The sequence below is a fragment of the Mustela nivalis genome (genome assembly GCF_964662115.1).
Source record: "Mustela nivalis genome assembly, contig: HAP1_SCAFFOLD_143, whole genome shotgun sequence".
Classification (NCBI taxonomy): domain Eukaryota; kingdom Metazoa; phylum Chordata; class Mammalia; order Carnivora; family Mustelidae; genus Mustela; species Mustela nivalis.
In genome coordinates this window covers 909,063-926,119 of record NW_028136478.1, presented here as the reverse complement: position 1 = coordinate 926,119, position 17,057 = coordinate 909,063, and the positions used below count along the sequence as shown (strand labels likewise).

Here is a 17,057-nt window from a genome sequence, read left to right as displayed (position 1 = left end):
ACTTCAAGGAGGACAAGTCGCTCCCACTGGAGATAAAGGCAGACAGAAAGGCCTGCTCGCTTGCTGCCTGAAGCCACAACTTCAACTGGGCTGCGGACTTGATTGCACACCACTTGCTTCACCAGTACACTGTGAGGTTTTCAGTAGCTCATTACATCTAAACACTACTGCCTCCTTTAACAAGGTTTCCCTTCCAGATTGCCCCTGACTTACAGGGATAGGCAGTAGGTGTCCCTCCACGTGCTCCTTCCAAATTCTCTCCTCTCTCTGCTTTCTTCTGATCCACTTTTTATTTATGGGCTAGCTTTACAGGATATCCTTTCTGTGATTAAACAGGTCTTAATAATTCTACCTTTTGTAAAGGAAGCCTTCCCCAATTATTTAGATGTTGATAAATATTTACCTCTGAATCTCCATAAATCATCACTTTATATGGCACCAACATGTAGAAAATAAGAATGAAGTTACCCAATTTTCAGAATGAACCATACAAATGACAACCTACCATCTAAAGCCAGAGACAGAAAGAGAACATCTGCATAAACTAAAGTAATGCAGGTTCCTTATTCATTCATATTTATTATGCAAAATGGAAGTTTTAGGAAGATTAGAATAATGCATACTTGTTCTATTATATAGGCAACTAATTCCTCTGTAGATGGTAATGTATCCATAACTCCATCTCCAATCTAGAATTTCTGAACACGAGGAGAGGGTATTAAAATCTCCTCTGTGGGAGGCAGAGCATTACAGTGTCTGGCTCTGGCCTTCCTGCTGCAGGATGAGACTTGCAATTAGTGATGGCAAATGGAATTCACAAAACTTTTCTGGGCTTTTAAAGACATCGGAAAACTAGCAAAGGACTTAGAAAATGGTAGGAAAGGAAGCAGGAAGAGGGAGGTGGCAGAAACAAGTGAGCCAAAACCTGATCTGTAAGCAACAAGCTCAAGAAAAACAAATCAGGGTGCCAGAGAACAAATGCCATTTTCACTGCAGGATCTCTACAGGCCTGTGCCCTCCAGACCCCGTTCCCACCACACGGTAAGTTGGGGGAACTGAACCCGAGATTTCCTTAATAAACCAGGACCCTCAAATGGAACCAAAGTGATCTCAACCAAGAACACTCCCAGCCTCCTGGCAAAGGAAAGACAAACCCTCCAGAAAAAAACAGACAGACAAACAAACAAACAAACAAAAAAAAAACACACCAAAAAACAGAATTAAAAGAGATTACATCTATGTTCCAATAAATCTGGTCTCAAAATCCCTTCACAGAGCATGAAAGAAATGAGGCCACTGTGAGAGACAGAAGACTGAGGGAAAATGAAGACTTTAGACACTGGAATGATCAGATACAGAATAGAAAATATTACATGTTAATTGTTTAAGAACACAAAAGAGGTTTAAAAATAAAGAAGGATCAAGAGCCTATCAAAAGCAACAGGCCACGTGTGAACATGGAACTGAAGGAAGTTAAACAGGGACCAAAAATCACTGAGACGTAAAACACAACAGAAAACACACCAGAATGGTGGGGCAGTAGATGAGCCCCGAATGAAGGACTTCACAACACTGCACCAAGAAGTGAAGACATTCCCCAGAATGCAACACAAGGAAGCAGGAGAAGAGGATGAACGCCAGCTTGAGAGACACGAACAACAGATGGGAGGTTTAAATAAGAATCCTGGGAAGTACAGCAGAAGGACAGAGTCAAAATTTCAGAAGAAAACAGCTGAGGATATTACAGAAATGATAAATCCAGAAATACAGGAAATGAACAGATACCAAGCAAGATGAGAAATCTTCAATTAAACATTTTGTGGTAAAGCTATAGAACACCAAAAACTAAGAAAAGGTTTTAAGGAAAAGGCATTTAAAGGAATGAACAGGGTGGAAACAGGGTTTAAAGCTGCTACAGTGGTAAGGAGATGCTAGTAAAATTGTACCTGTAAAGGGTGACAAGAGTATTTTTACTGCCACTACTGCTAATACTGTGTCTAATGCACATAACAACTGAAGACTGCGAAGGTTAAGCTGGAGCAGAAAAAAATTAAACAAATTATGACCCTCAAAAGAAGGATCATGCCGGGGCACCTGGGTGGCTCAGTGGGTTAAGCCTCTGCTCTCAGCTCAGGTCATGATCCCAGGGTCCTGGGATCGAGCCCCACATCGGGCTTTCTACTCTGCAGGGAGCCTGCTTTCTCCTCTCTCTGCCTGCCTCTCTGCCTACTTGTGATCTCTGTCTGTCAAATAAATAAATAAAATCTTTTAAAAAAAAAAAGAAGCATCATGCCAATGAATTTCACAACTCTGGTGATCACTTTAAAAGCATCTCTTCTTTTTATCATAGCATTTGTATCATGTCCATGATGAGATATTACAGCACACATGATAGAATATTTTAAAACAATAGTCCATTTTGCTCAAACTCCATGTTGAAAGCAAATGACTCTGTCAAACACTTTGAAGAAGGTAATAGTGGAACCATGTTTTGTCAAGAAAGCCCAGGGAGAAAAGCAGGTAGTAAAACCAAGTAGCAGTATCGAGGAAGGGCAGCCTCAGGAAGAAAATGAACACCGTTTTCTTCTGCTTTGTTCTCTTTTTTGTTTTCTTGTTGTTGGTATCTTTTTTTTTTTTTTTTTTGGTCTTTCCCAGAAATCACTTCATATATATACATTTATCTGTTCAACTTCAGTGAAAGTTGGGAGGAAAAGGGCCAGAACTTTTGAATGGTTGTCTTCAGCTGAGTGCTTATTTTCTTCCTTCAGTTTCTCTGGGGTTTCCCACTATTCTTCAATAAACATGTGTTGCTTTCTGGCAGGGTAAAGCCAAATGCATTTTTAAAAGAAGTAATGGCAGGTCATCCGTCCATTCAGATCAGGAGAGAGCCCATACCAGAAAAGGCAGAGAGGGTAGTAGACTCCCCTCTGTGAGTTCCTGCCCTCTTGGTCTTTCCTCAGCCCTTGCTCTCTGCTATGTCTCTCCAGTCACACCCCAAACCCAGAGAAACAAAAGGACTCTTCAAAACTTAAACCCTGTGAGAAGGGCCACGCGGAGGCAAGGAGAGCCCTGTAAGACTCTGAGCCATGTGGTCTGTATCTGAGACTGCACATCTCCTTGAGCCACGTTCCATTCCCTCCATGCCTAATGTTGGCCTTGTGTTCTACAGAAGCAGTCAGGGCATCCATACACTCCTCTCTGTGTGCTTTTCTGTATACCTGATCCCATCTCAACCCACAACATCCAGCAGCATACACCATCTGTCATCTCCCTTCAGTCAACCTGCAAATAGGTAAACACAGCCTGTAAAACCCACCCTTGTCCAAGCTATGTCTGGAGTTATGATCGTCTGTGTCTTTACCATCAAACTTTCTAAAAGGCTATTCTTGTGTGTGACCTCCATGGTCTCACGCCCAGTCACTCTATCTCTATGTCTGGCTTAGGACTCCACTACTCACCTCCCATTTTCTTTCAGTACTCAGTGACAACCTCCTCGATCTACCCCCACCCCCTAATCAAGCTGCTTTGCAACTTTTCACATCATCGAACATTGCTGACATTTCATTCCTTGAAATCTCTCTTCTCTAGACATCTGTGCAAAAATGCCTTCCTGGCATCAAAGCCACGTCCCTCCCCTTCCATCCACTACTCCTTTATTCTTCCCCTTTATCTGCCCAAGAAAAGAAGGAATTACCCTAAATCCTTAACTGTCACTCTCTCTACAAGGAATATATCCCTTGGCAACAGCATGATTGCATCTCTCTTCCCCCAAGCACCCATTCCTACATTTTGACTGTCCAACCAGAACCTACACCTGCACGTCCAACAGACACCTCAACTCAGATTGCCTAAAGCTGCACTCCTCCTCTTACCTCCTGCACCTGGCTCCCTTCCTGAGTTGCCACGACTGTTGTGGCAGTTGACACATCAGACTCAACATTCTGAACGCACGGAGGCACCCCTAAGCCTACTGCAGCATTTTATTTTCCATAGCCGAGATATGGAAGCAGCCCAAGTGTCCAGCAACAGAAGACAAAGTGGTACATACACACAATGGTATATTACTCAGCCATCAAAAAGGATGAGATCCTGATATTTACAACAGTATGGATGTACCTAGAGGGTATTGTGCTAAGCAAAATAAGTCAGACAGAGAAAAACAAATACTGTATCTCCAGGGATGAATCCTTAAAAAATGCCCTACATATTCAAGTTTTAAGGCAGGACCAGAAGCAACAGTTTTAGCATATATCACCACGATATAAAATAAAATCTTAAAAAAAAAAAAAGGAAATAATAGGACAACAGCAATTAGGGTAAAAAGACTTAACAACTGTCTTTCTCAACATCACCAGCACCACACCAGCTACACGTCTGACCCCCAGACCAGCATAGCAGGTGTGAGGACAGGTCCAAGCAGAGAAAGTGTTACTTGTCAAATTTTTTGAAAAATGATAAACAGAAGGGATGCCTGGGTGACTAGGCTGGTTGAGCGGCCAACTCTTGATCTCAGCTCGGATCTTGATCTCACGGTGGTGAGTTTGAGTTCCACACTGGGCTCTGCACTGGGTGTGGAGCCTGCTTTAAACTAAACTAAACTAAACTAAACTAAAATAACACCTCTGTCAAAAGTACGTGAATTCACAACTTACATGTAAGTCAAGTTCTACTTGTTCTAAGACAGCATGAAAACCAAGATGTCGTTATCAAGACAGGAAGCAAGAGAAATTGTGTATTCCATGTGCCTTGAGATGACTCCAACTGCATCCAAGTCAGCCATGGCCCTCCACACATCTGCAAGAGAGGGTATATTATCCACATTAGCACAGAGGAAACCAAGGCTCAGAGAAGTTAAAAAAAAAAAGAGTCCAAGATCATAGCATCATTTAGCAGCATAGCCAGAATGTATAGGAATTACCTCAAAACAGGCCACACTAGTGGAAGAATACCTTGGTGTGGAGTTATGAAAACCCAGGTAGAACGCTGCCTCAGAAAGGCAGATAATCAATAAAGGAAAAATAAAGAGGCGCCTGGGTGGCTCAGTCGGTTAAGCATCTGCATTGGGCTCAGGTCATAAATAATCGTGGGATCTTGCCCTATGTCAGACTTCCTGCTCAGCAGGGAGTCTGCTTCTCCCTCTGCCTCTGCTCCCCATTCATTCTCATAAACAAACAAATCAATAAAATCTTACCCCAAAAAAAAGAAAAAAAATAAAGATTATAAGCTTACAATAAAGATATGAATGACGAGTCAAAGCTTTCAGTGACACACCCACACCTGCCTACAGTTCACTGGCTAAAACATGAGTGGAATTGATGGGGTTAGAAGAACAGGAGGCACATAGGCACGGACAGCACAGCCCCAGCAGATGCAGAATCCTAGTGTAGGTTTAGCTAGCTTTCACTGTCCTTTAAAATGTCAAAGCTAAAGAAATCTGGTAGGGTTATTGAAGTCTGATCCTGGGGGATGCCTGGTTGGCTCAGTCTGTTAGGCAGCAGCCTAACATGACTCAGGTCATGATCACAGGGTCCTGGGATCAAGTCCGGCATCAGACCCCTTACCCAACCAGAAGCCTGCCCCTGCTTGTGCTCTCTCACTGACAAATAAATAATCTTTAAAAAGAAAGAAGAAAGAAAAAAAAGAAAAGAAAAATAAAATCTGATCCACAGTATAGAACAACACAAAGGATGGTACTTTCTTGGGCTGATTTCTGTTTGTTTGATTTTAAGTAGGTTCCACAGCCAGCACGGACACTAGTGCAGGGTTTGATCTCAGGACCCTAAGACCATGAACTGAGCCAAAGGCAGACAATCGATTAAGCCACCCAGGCACCCCACTTTCTTGGGTTCTAATGGGACTTTTCCTAGGTTCTAATCCTAGCTGTACTGGCTGCCAGGGGGAATGAAGTCCAGCACCACAAGAAAAGCATCCCAAGGCAGCAGTCCTCTGCAGAAGATTTGCTGGTGGCTGCCATCATCAAAGAGTCAGTGGGTGAAGTTGTTGAAGCACAGTGGGAACAATGATAGCCACTGCCTTTTGGGTGTCACTGAATCATCCTACTCATCTTCAGGAAGCCTGGCCCTTCTCCAGTCAACGCAGCAAAAGCAAACTTGTTAGAAGAACAGGGGAGGGGGTCATCTCCCTCCCTCCCAGAAACTGAAGCAACCAGCCAAACAGTGCAGCACTGGCGTAAAAATAAAAATATGAAGTAATGTGGCTGCACCTGGGTAGCTCAGTCTGTTAAGCATCTGCCTTTGGGTCAGGTCCTGATCTCAGAGACCTGGGATCTGAGACCCACATCAGGCTCCATGCTCAGTGAGGAGTCTCCCTTTCCTTCTCCCTCTGCCCCTGCTCCTAGCTCATTCTCTCTCTCTCTCAAATAAATAAAATCTTTAAAATAAGAAATTTAAAAATGAAGGAATGAATCAAAATGCAGAATTCAGAAACAGATATAAAAACTACATATAAAAACCTGAAATATGACCCAGTGAGTGAGGAAGGATTATTAATTCATGATACTGTATGAATTGATTGCCAATTTTTTCTTAGAACATAGAGCACACTGCACTACACGAAAACGAAAACACAAAATTAGGATTGAATACAAAAACAAAATTATCAGTGTTATTCCATCAAGTGTTTCTCTAACCTACTGATCAAAACCTCAGTTCATCCTCCAAAAGAATCTGGGCACCACCTCAGCACACATGAACACATTTTCAGGCCACAGTTCACACTGCTCCAGTCCCCACTCTAAGTCCTGAGCCATGGGTTCCTCCAGGCAAAGCCACCACCAACTAGGCCCCTGCCCTAGAAATCCCCAAACCCAACCACTTCACAACAGGGAGACTCAGGGAGATTCAAATGGGCAGAAACGTGGGACTTTGACTTTTTTTTTTAATTAAAAGAAAAATACAGCAAGAAACATTTCTAGCACAAAGTGAAGAGCTCATCTTTCACAATGTCGAGAGTATTAGAATTATCAATACACCATCAGTAGTTTGATAGGTCAAACAGGCCCAAAGCTGGAAACACAAGAGGAAATGCTCACAGCAAACAGACCTGAAAGCCAGGGCCTGGACCGGCTGACATGGCTCTGCCGCTTACCACAGCGAGAAAGTGTAACTTTCCTGGGCTTCAACTTCCCTCCTGGCCAGCAGGAAAGTGGCAACACCACAAAATTCATATCTGGTCAGGGATTACGTGAAAGGAGAATGCTCAGTGAGAGCCCCGCCACACCGCCCGTCCAGCCACAGTCTGTGCCCAGTGAATGGGAATTTCCTCTACTGCAGCCACACGAAGAGCTGAAGGATCTGCACAGGATGCCTGTCTATTTACCAGTCACAAAACCACGTTCTGCCATAAACAGAGAGGGCAAGAGACCCCAAGAGATGGGAATATCCCTCACCCTTGCCTGGACCAGGCTTTCAAGACAAGTTGGAAAGCCCACAGATTTCCAACTCTGAATGAGCCTTTGGAAGACAACACCATCCCAAACAGCAGTTTAATTTACTTCTCTTTAAAAAGCAGTGAGACAAGGTCTTGGCCACATCTTCATAAATTAACAGCTTAGGAGGCTAAACCCCAATGATTTAGTTATGTCCCCAGCAGGCACAACTCCACTCGTGGGCAGCTTCAGGGAGAAAGGGTGCCTCCCCATCCATGAGGACACCCTCTGACATTCATTTGAAGATGCTTCCTACCCATGGGCATTTACTCCCTGGAACCCCCCCCATCTAAGTTCCGCTCTGGATGCTGCACGAGGCTTCTTCCTCACACCCCCATCACCACTGGTGACACCGCAGCTACCCCCGAGCCTTCAAGCAGGGTGCACCTATCTTTGCTGCCAAGCGTCCCATCAGCCCAGCTCCATCACTGATTTCTGTACCCATAATTAATTAACTTATGCATGTATGTATTTATTTATTTTTACAGCTTCATTTATTTTAGGGAGAGATAGACAGAGAGAGAGATACAGAGAGAGCACACACACACAAATACAGGGAGATAGAACCTCCAGCAGATTCTACACTGAGAGCAGAGCACACCTCAGGGCTCAATCCCACCACCCTGAGATCATGACCTTAGCTGAAACCAAGAGTTGGATGCTTCAACGACTGAGCCACCAGGCACCCCTCTGTACCCTTAATCTTAAGAAAAGACAGACACCGCTTCTTTCTGTCAGCCACGGCCTCATAAGCCATCTGTCACACAGCCAAAGTTTCCAGAGGGTAGGACCAGGTCTGCAACACCAGTGATGCCAGAGTATCTCCATAAAACTACAATCTAGTGAGTACCAGACTCTGCTCTAAGCTCCTAATATGGCCTTCTATTTTGTACCCCTCACAGACCTACATGCTAGGTATTATCCACAGTGCACAGAGGAGGACACTGAGGTCCATGGCTTACCCAAGCGATCTACTTTTATGTGGCAGCAGCAGGGGCCTGAACCCAAGTCTGTGACTCCAAGGCCCCTCCGTCAACTCTGTTACTCATGCAGCCCCAACACAGTCATCAAATACCTCCCTAAACCCTCATCCCTCCTGTGAAAAAGCATGGTCTTCTGCCATTTCCCAGATGGGAAGAAAGCCGGCGTGAGCCAGATATAGTGACCTGCCCATGATGGTACAGGCGATGTCCCCCCTGTTCTCCCTCCAACACCCATGTCATTCTGCACGAAGCCCCATGGGGTCCTTCATGCTTCCAGTGGAAAACTCTGGTGAGACCACCAGTCTCCTGGCAGGCCTTCATCTTGACCCTGGACGACACGACCAGTTAGGAGAAACCGGCTAGTTAAGCCTCTGAAATGGGGTCCTACCACCCAGGAAAACCCCCTTATCTCCAGGGCATCGCCCGTGTGAATTAGCTGGATTTGTAGAGGGCTCCACAAGCACCAGCCTTGCTGAGTCACTTTCTCTAAGGTGGTGGCTGAGACAAAAAGGACCCAGGAAAGAAAGGCATAGGCTGTTGTGGAACTCCAGTGCCTTGGCATCAACAATTAATGTGAGCAGCTGCCTCTGCTCACCAGATCTGCATTTTATGTGGGGCACACTGTTCAAAGTTTACACCCCCCATCTCTGTAACCTTCACGACAACCCCTGGAGCTCCCTGCACCATCATTACCACCTCACAGACAAGGAGACAAGGTATGAGGGGTTTGTAGAATGATGCAGCTCTGTGCTGGGGCCAACCTGGGGAGGACCCCACAGGCTTGCTCTTCCCACTGCTGCAGAAGCAGCTGAAAACAACGAGTTTTTCAGTTTGCATTATGTAGAGTGGAAAAGTCAACCATAAAGATCATTCAATTTTTAAATGGGTTATTCCTCAGGATAAAAACAGTTCCAAAAAATAATTTCCGAGAAGTTCAACATATTCCTCCTTCCAGGTGCCTGGCATGTGATGGAATGTTGTTAAAATAAGTTCTGGCCCATCAGCATGCCAGACAGAAACTGGAAGTAAGCTGTTACAAGTCCCCAAAGGCTCCGTCACAACCCTAAGGAGAAGACATAACTTTCACTGTCCCAAAGTGGTTATGTTTAAAAAAAAAACCAAAAAAACAAACAAAAAAAAAACAGGCACAGGTGGAACATTTTAAATTACAGACTTTCAATGCAGGGGCAGTGGGGGCAGGGGGGGTGTCCCCCAACTACCCCCAAATCTTTCAGCTATATATAGTGACTTACCAAAGTGACTCCTCACAAGTACCTACAAGGCGACTGACAGGCAACTGACCGATGAGGAAGGTATTCGGACTGCTTAACAAAACCAACACAACTTAGAATCTTCATTATTAAGAAGAGAAAACCATTTATTAAACACTCGCCAGGCACCAAACCCTCTAGGCACTGTCACACGATCTACTCATCACACGGCTGCCAAACTCAGTGCAGAAACTGAGGCTGAGTAAGTCACCTAAGGTCATGCAGCACCAGAAACTGGATTCCAACCAGGTCTGACATCAAAGCCCACCCCAGCTTGCTGCAATGCTTCAGAACCCAAGCTTTGTGATGATCAATAAACTACATGCTTAACAATGTTTACACATCTCTGTTAGAATTCAGAGAAAGGTTTTTTTTTGTTTTTTTTTGTTTTTTTTTAGTTTTATGCTTTTATTAACACAAATATGACGTGCACAACAAGCTGTCTATTCATTTTCTTCACTGCGCAGCCTGGCATTGGGATTGGTGACTCTGATTGCCAGCTGGGCTGCTCTTTCCATAATAGCTTTGCGGTTCTTGGAGGAGACGTTTTGAGCAATCTCTGCACAGTAAGATTTGCTACACATCAGCAGCACTTCAACTCCTTGACGTTGTGCACTAGGAACTTCCTGAAGCCACTGGGCAACATGTGCTTTGTCTTCTTATTGCTCCCGTAACCAATGTTGGGCATCAAGATCTGGACCTTGAATCTTCTGCGCACCCTATTGTCAATGCCTCTTGGCTTCCGCCAGTTGCGCTTAATTTTGACATATCGGTCTGACTGGTGCCGGATGAACTTCTTGGTCCTCCTTTTAACGATCTTGGGCTTCACCAAAGGTCTGAGGGCAGCCATGATGCCCAGTAACAGATGGCTGCCACCTCCGCAGGCAGCGCCGAAGAAGAGAGCTCAGGGAAAGGTTTTTAAAAATAACATACACAAGGGGAAAAAATGATACAGGTTCTGGAGGCAGGCTGCCCAAGGTTCAAATCTTGGCTCCTCCACTTGCAAGCTGTGTGACCTTGGACTCCTTTAGCTCCCCTGTGCCCATATTTCCATGCATTAAAATGGTAGCCATAACAGACCCTATCTCCTAAGGCAAATAAAGCATTTTGGTGTTGTTGTTCTTGTTTTAAGATTTTATTATTTATTTGACAGAGAGAGAGAGACAGGGTGAGAGGGAACACACACAGGGGGAGTGTGAAAGGGAGAAGCAGAATTCCCACTGAGCAGGAAGCCTGGTGAGGATTAGATCCCTGCACCCTGGGAGCATAACCTCAGCTGAACAACTGAGCCACCCAGGTGCCCACAAATAAAACATTGAGAATCATTCCTGGCATGAGTTAAACCTCAGAAGGTGTGGGCTGGTGTTACTTCTTGCTGGCCACTAGATAGAGTCAGCAGCCTCAGGCCCACTGTTTTAGCAACTCATTTGCATAAACAAAGACCAGGCTCAGCCACTTTGTGCTTACCCTATGGTTTCTTCCTGTCACTAACATCTCTCCTCACTCCTGCTCTGTGGCACTAAGCTCTGGGCCTCAACTTCCCATCTGTCAAATGAGGTGAGGAGCCCAGCTGATCTATCTGAGGTCCTTCCAGCTGGGCAACCTAGGGTTCTTGGTAACTCAGGGCCCAGAAATTTCAGAACCATCCTAACACAAACATTACCAAATGACACTCACTCAATTTCCTCAAATCTTCTCTTCCGTGTTATGTATAAATGCTTATTTTCATGGCAAATCTTCTCCAAGATCCCAGAGCTCCACGAGCACCCAGAATAGGCGGGGCAGACATCCCCAGTGCTGAGGCTGGGGACATGATGGTCAGAAGCTCTGACCTCCAGGGGAGATGGATTCCAAATCAAGCTGCTCTGATAACCAGGTCTTCCCTGTTAGAGAGGATTTCAACAGAGCACAGTTAAGAGGAAGTGCAGGTAAGAAACTCAGAACTTGGCCCACCGGACAGAGGGCAGTAGGACAGTGGGCCGGAGGGGTGACAGAGGGATTGAGAGGAATGGCACGATCAACAGAGGCCAGCCAAGGCAGCCCTGATGCTCAATGTGAGAGGGTGGGCTGGGGATACACTGTGAAAATGGCTTCAAAGGCAGGAAGCAAGCCCAGCTCAGCACAAAGCAAAGTCCTGAGCAGGAACCTTCTGGGACCAGGTTGGACACTAAGGTGAGCTGAAAATGGCTGTGGCACCCAGTGCAGTCTGAATCTCACCCATGCCTCTCACAGGCTGGGTGACCCCGGACCAGTTATGCTATGTCCTTTAATGTTTCCTAAAGGGTATATTCACTCCATAACCCTGAGCCATGTTCTCATTTCGGTGAGTGTGGGAGGCCGCAATAAGGCTTGAGACGAGAACCAAACCAGACCCTGACTTGTGCCTCCTTTAAAGTCCAAATAACCTAACAAAAGGTTTAGGACGGGAAAAGTTCAGTAGCACTGGGAAAGAGTCTGTGCTATGTGTTGTGCGCTCGTCTACGTGACTTCCCACACGCTTACTAAACAAATGCGAACAATTCGGTTGGGCTAAAAAGTTCGTTGCTGGTCCTTGCTGCCTTAGTACAGCCCATAAATTACTTTCAGGTTTGCTATATTTGTACTGGCATCAGCCATTTGGCGTCATGAGGAACCGTAGTTGCTTAACTAAACACAGATGTAATGTCACTATATATATGGCCTTAATGCTTTGAATAAACTTAGCACTGTTGGACATCCTCCTCAGTGCTCCTCCTGCCCCCCATCTCTTTGCTTCTTGATTTCTTTTCTTCACCCTCTTACCCTCATGTTCCTGGTTGATTTGATGCGCCGGCCACAACAGGTGAGGATCTGATGGTGCCCACAATCTACAGAGATCCAATATATACAACTAGGACAGCCTGGAAGGGGGTGGGCAACCCAGGCTGGACAGGGAGTTAAGAAGGAGTCAGGAAGGGCGCCTGGGTGGCTCAGTGAGTTAAGCCGCTGCCTTCGGCTCAGGTCATGATCTCAGGGTCCTGGGATCGAGTCCCGCATCAGGCTCTCTGCTCAGCAGGGAACCTGCTTCCTCCTCTCTCTCTCTCCGCCTGCCTCTCTGCCTACTTGTGATCTCTCTCTGTCAAATAAATAAAATAAAATAAAAAATCTTAAAAAAAAAAAAAAGGAGTCAGGAAGAAGTCATTCCCACACTTGAGGCATGGGTTGGTACTGACCAGAGACACTGGGCAAGAGACAGTGTCCTAGGACTGCTGTAAGACTAGCCGGGTCCAGGCAAAGCACCTAAGAGTGGGTAGATGTAACCCATCTGTAAAAGGTGGACGGGGGGTGGTGGTTGCAGCTGGTTGAGCATCTGACTCTTTGTTTTGGCACAGATCCATTCACCTGGCCCATTCACCTGTGCCTGCATGTGTTCCGTGGTGTGCTCTTTATCTCTCTCTCTCTCTCAAATAAATAAATCTAAAAAAAAAAATAAAGGAAGTCAGGAAAGATCAGGAGACCTGCTGTTAAGGTCCCAAAGACTCCACCCTCCTCAACTAGCCTCCGGAAATAAAGTAAGTGGATGCCCAGGAGCCTCCTGGACACAAAACTTTCCAAAGCAAAGCTTTCAATTTCATACTGGAGAAAAGGTTGCTGTGCAAATTCAAGACAAAAAAGCCAGCCAGGGTGGGGTGGGTTTGGACGGTGTTGGTCCTGTAGGGCTCTGGCCACTAAATGCCCACTGCCCAAGCCAGGAGCCTGGAGTCTGTGCAGCCAGTGCTTCCTGAGGCTTCCACATCATGGCCTCGCCCTGAAGTTTCCTCCTGGAAGCTCCTTACCCAGGGAGGCCACCTGTGAGCAGCCCCTCACACACACCCCAGCTTCTGCCCCTCCATCCAGCTGGAGTGAAGGATCCCCAAGCTGCTCTCTCTGGTCTCTCCTGCACAGAGAGGAGTATGTGCCCCGGAAAGGAGGGTCCCTGAGGATACCTGAGTCCCTGGCCCGAAGACAGCTGGCTTGAGAATGTGGGGTTTCAGTGCTCTAGGCACAGCAGTTCCTAGAGGAAACAGGGTAGGGAGCTCCAAGGTGGAGGGGAGTCCCGGGAGTCTGGGATGGCAGATGCCAGTGGCCCCCTAGTGGAAGGGTTTCAGTGACCCCAGAGGTGAGATGGGCCAGGGGTCAGGCCTGGAGGTGTACAAAGACCTGTGGGGTAGGGGGCCGGAGATGGAAGTGAACCCAGGGTGGTTTCAGGCCCAAAGTAGAGGTGTGGGGGTGGGGTGGGGGGAAGGGGTCCATGGGCCAGAAAGGAATGGTATCCTGGGGCTCCTGGGTAAAAGTCACTTGAGGTGGAGGGGGCCCAGTGGGGCCCAGGCCGCGCGGAGCCAGCTCCTCTCGGGCTGGGGAGCCCGGCGATTCTGAGGGACAAAATTTTCCATCAAGTTCTGGAAAAGAAGCCTGTCAGCACAGGCGTCTCTCCAGGGGCCAGACGAGCCCAGTGGTGCTGGGCCCCTTGATGTCAGTAGGGCCCCACGGGTTCCCTGGATACCGAGAAGTGGAGCGAGGGCTGTGGGGCAAGGGCTGTGGGGCAAGGGCTATGGGGCATAGGAGCACCAGGCCAGCAGGAACCTGTCCGCCAGGCCCCCCTCCCGCTCCCTTGGACGAAGCAGCAGGTGGCAGCGGGCAGGAGGGACACAGCCTCCCTCTCTCCCTAGCGCCCCTACCCCTCCCCAGCCCCTCAGTACCTGAGTCAGCAGGGCACCAATGCACTCCCCAGCGCCCTGCCCTGCCAGCCCAGAACCCCTGCCTCCCCGGGAGGCACTACTTGCTCAGTGAGTTCTCTGGGCCCACAGAAGGCGGTGGGCGGGGCAGGCAGTTGCGGGCGAGCTGTGGCGTGTGGGGGGCGGCAAACAGTGGTGCAGGCCTCTGCAGACCCGCGCGCCCTCGCCCAGCCTCCTGTCTGTCCTGTCCAGTGAGGGGCCTGGCTGCGCCCCCTGCCGGCTCCTGCTGCTCTTCTACTGACTCCAGGACCCCAGTCCCCCGCCCAGTCCCAGCCTCCCTGCCCCTGCTTGAGCTCCAGGCTAGGCCCGCTGCCGCTCCTGGGCGGCCGAGCTGCGGCCCTGGTGCAGTGTGGCTGGCCCTTTTCTCTCCCCAGGGCACATTGGAGCCGCGAGGGAAGGCCTGAGCGGATCTTCCGTCTGCTCAGTGCCAGTGGACACTCTCCAGGGGCCTCTCTACCTGGTGGGCTCCACCCATGGCCATCTTGGAACCCCTGGAATCCCCTTCAGAGACCAGGTGAAGCCCTCCTTGGGGAATCCAGGCTCCTGGGACCAAGGCCAGTTGATCTTGTGTACTGCTGTGTTTGTTCCCTGGCCTGGCATGGATTGACAGTTGCTGAATTGATCTATTCTGGGGTCATCAAGGGCAGAGCAAAGAGTTCAGGGCTGGGATCCCCAGGCCTGGGGTCCACACAGGCTTGGAGCCCTCTGGGCTGTCCCTGACAGAATGACCAAAGAGGAACCCTCAGAAACATGGATCTGCCTTGAACTGGCAGAGCATTCAGGGACAGGAAGGGGAATGTCTCCTTCGCAGAGTATCTGGAAGCCTGCAGTGGAAGATGGATTTGTCTGAGCCATGGTCATTAGTGTTGGGCCAAGGAACCCCTGGCTTGCTTCTCCTACCTGCATCCTAGGTCTAAAAGGGTGTCTGGGTGGCTCCCTCAGTGCAGCATCTGTCCAGGGTCCTGGGATCCAGCCCTGCATCTGGCTCCCTGCTCAGTGAAGATCCTGCTTCTCTTTCATCCTCTCCCTCTACTTGTGCTGTCAAATAAAATTAAAAAAAAAAAAAAAGTTAAGAGGGGGGACAAAATGGCGCGGAAGTAGGAGGAGGTGTCTTTTCAACTTGTGCCCCAAAATGAGCTGATTACCTACCAATCACCCATGAACTCCAATCACCCATGAAATCAGCCTGAGATAAGAATTATACATGTCTGGATCTCTACAGGGGGAGAAGAAGCCAGTGGGCAGGTAAAGCGGAGTGGGAACTGTGAACTGATATCAGAAGATAAACAAAAGGGGGAGGGAGCTACCAGGGGCAACCAGTTGGAAAGTAATACCCCAATACAAGCGAGAGTGCCCTGCGTCTGGGGACCAGCATTAACTCGGAGACTGGTTGAAAGCACTCCAAAAGAGCAAAGCATCTCTGGGGAAATTGTGGGAATCGGGGCGGCTAGGGACAGGGGCTTAAGTCCCTGGTCCCAGGACAGCCTCCCGTGGCGCTGAGGCAGAGAGTGTGGCAGAGAAACCAGCTCTTGGTCCCTAAGCTGCCAGCGCACGGAGAATGCATGGGGTCCATTTCCTGTGAGGGGATGGGAGCCACACCAGGGGGCAGAATGCAAGAGTCCTGCTATAGAGCCTGAGATACTCCCCTGAGAGAGGTATAAAGGCCCAGCAGGTGCCCTTTGATACACGCCCTTGTTTCAGAGCCTGCACCAAACTCTCGCCCCAGAGAGGTGCGCGAAGGCCCAGCCTGGTGCTCTAGGACCTGTGCCCAGTTCTCAGAGCCTGAGACCCGCGCGCGAACCTCTGCCTTCCCTGAAATTGGTGCGTGCAAGGTGGGTGCTCTTAGACCCAGAAAGACCGGGCACTCCCAGCCCGGGCCAGCGGGAAAATCTCAGTGTGCGATTGCTGCTTGGAACCTCTCTAGCAGTCTAGAGGTGCCCAAAGCTGCTGCTGCCGTGCTTTTGGGTACAAGCAAAAGATCCTCCATCCCCAGGGACAGCGACTTGGAACCTGCTCTGCCAGCGGCCAAGGGGGAACTTATTTGAGCTCTGTAGCTAGACTGAGGCTTCTCTCTGAGAGAGAGGATCAGGGTGCGGTTTGTTTTCCTCTAAAACTACAAAAACCATCAAAAGCGGTCAAAGTGAGAAAAAAAAAAGTGAACAAACAAAAAACCGCCAGAGAACAAAAGCCTGAAAAAAAAAAAAAAAGTTTCCTCAGAGCCCACCCCCTTGAGGGGGGCAGTAGGACTTATGTCAGGGAACATCATTGACTGAAAACCCACATGGCAGGCTCCTTCCCCAGAAAACAAACCAAGAAAGAAAAAAAAAAAAAGAGAGAGAGAGAGGGAGAGAGAAAAAAAGTACTACAAGAGAACTACCACTACTTCATAGGAAAACCTTTATTTTTCATTCATTCCCACGATTCTGGTTCTTTTTTTATATATATATATAGGTAATTTTTTTAACCCCAGCAGGATGGAGGAAGGGGTACATGGCTGAGTGCCTCCCGGGACTGACCCTGTGTGACGCCACCCGGTGCCTGCAGCTGCCCTCTGGAAGGTGTTGCTTTAGCGGCAGAGCCGGAGGGCACCACACGTGTGTCTGTCTCCAAAGTCCTGGGCACC

General features: G+C 48.0%; 1 pseudogene across 1 annotated transcript; it reads right to left on the bottom strand.

Moving 5' to 3' along the window:
• Window positions 1-10,104: 10,104 nt before the first annotated feature.
• On the bottom strand, window positions 10,105-10,605 carry LOC309857001 (large ribosomal subunit protein eL32 pseudogene; annotated as a pseudogene). The gene has a single exon. The product of its transcript is annotated as a large ribosomal subunit protein eL32 pseudogene (transcript).
• Between the last annotated feature and the right edge of the window lie 6,452 nt (window positions 10,606-17,057).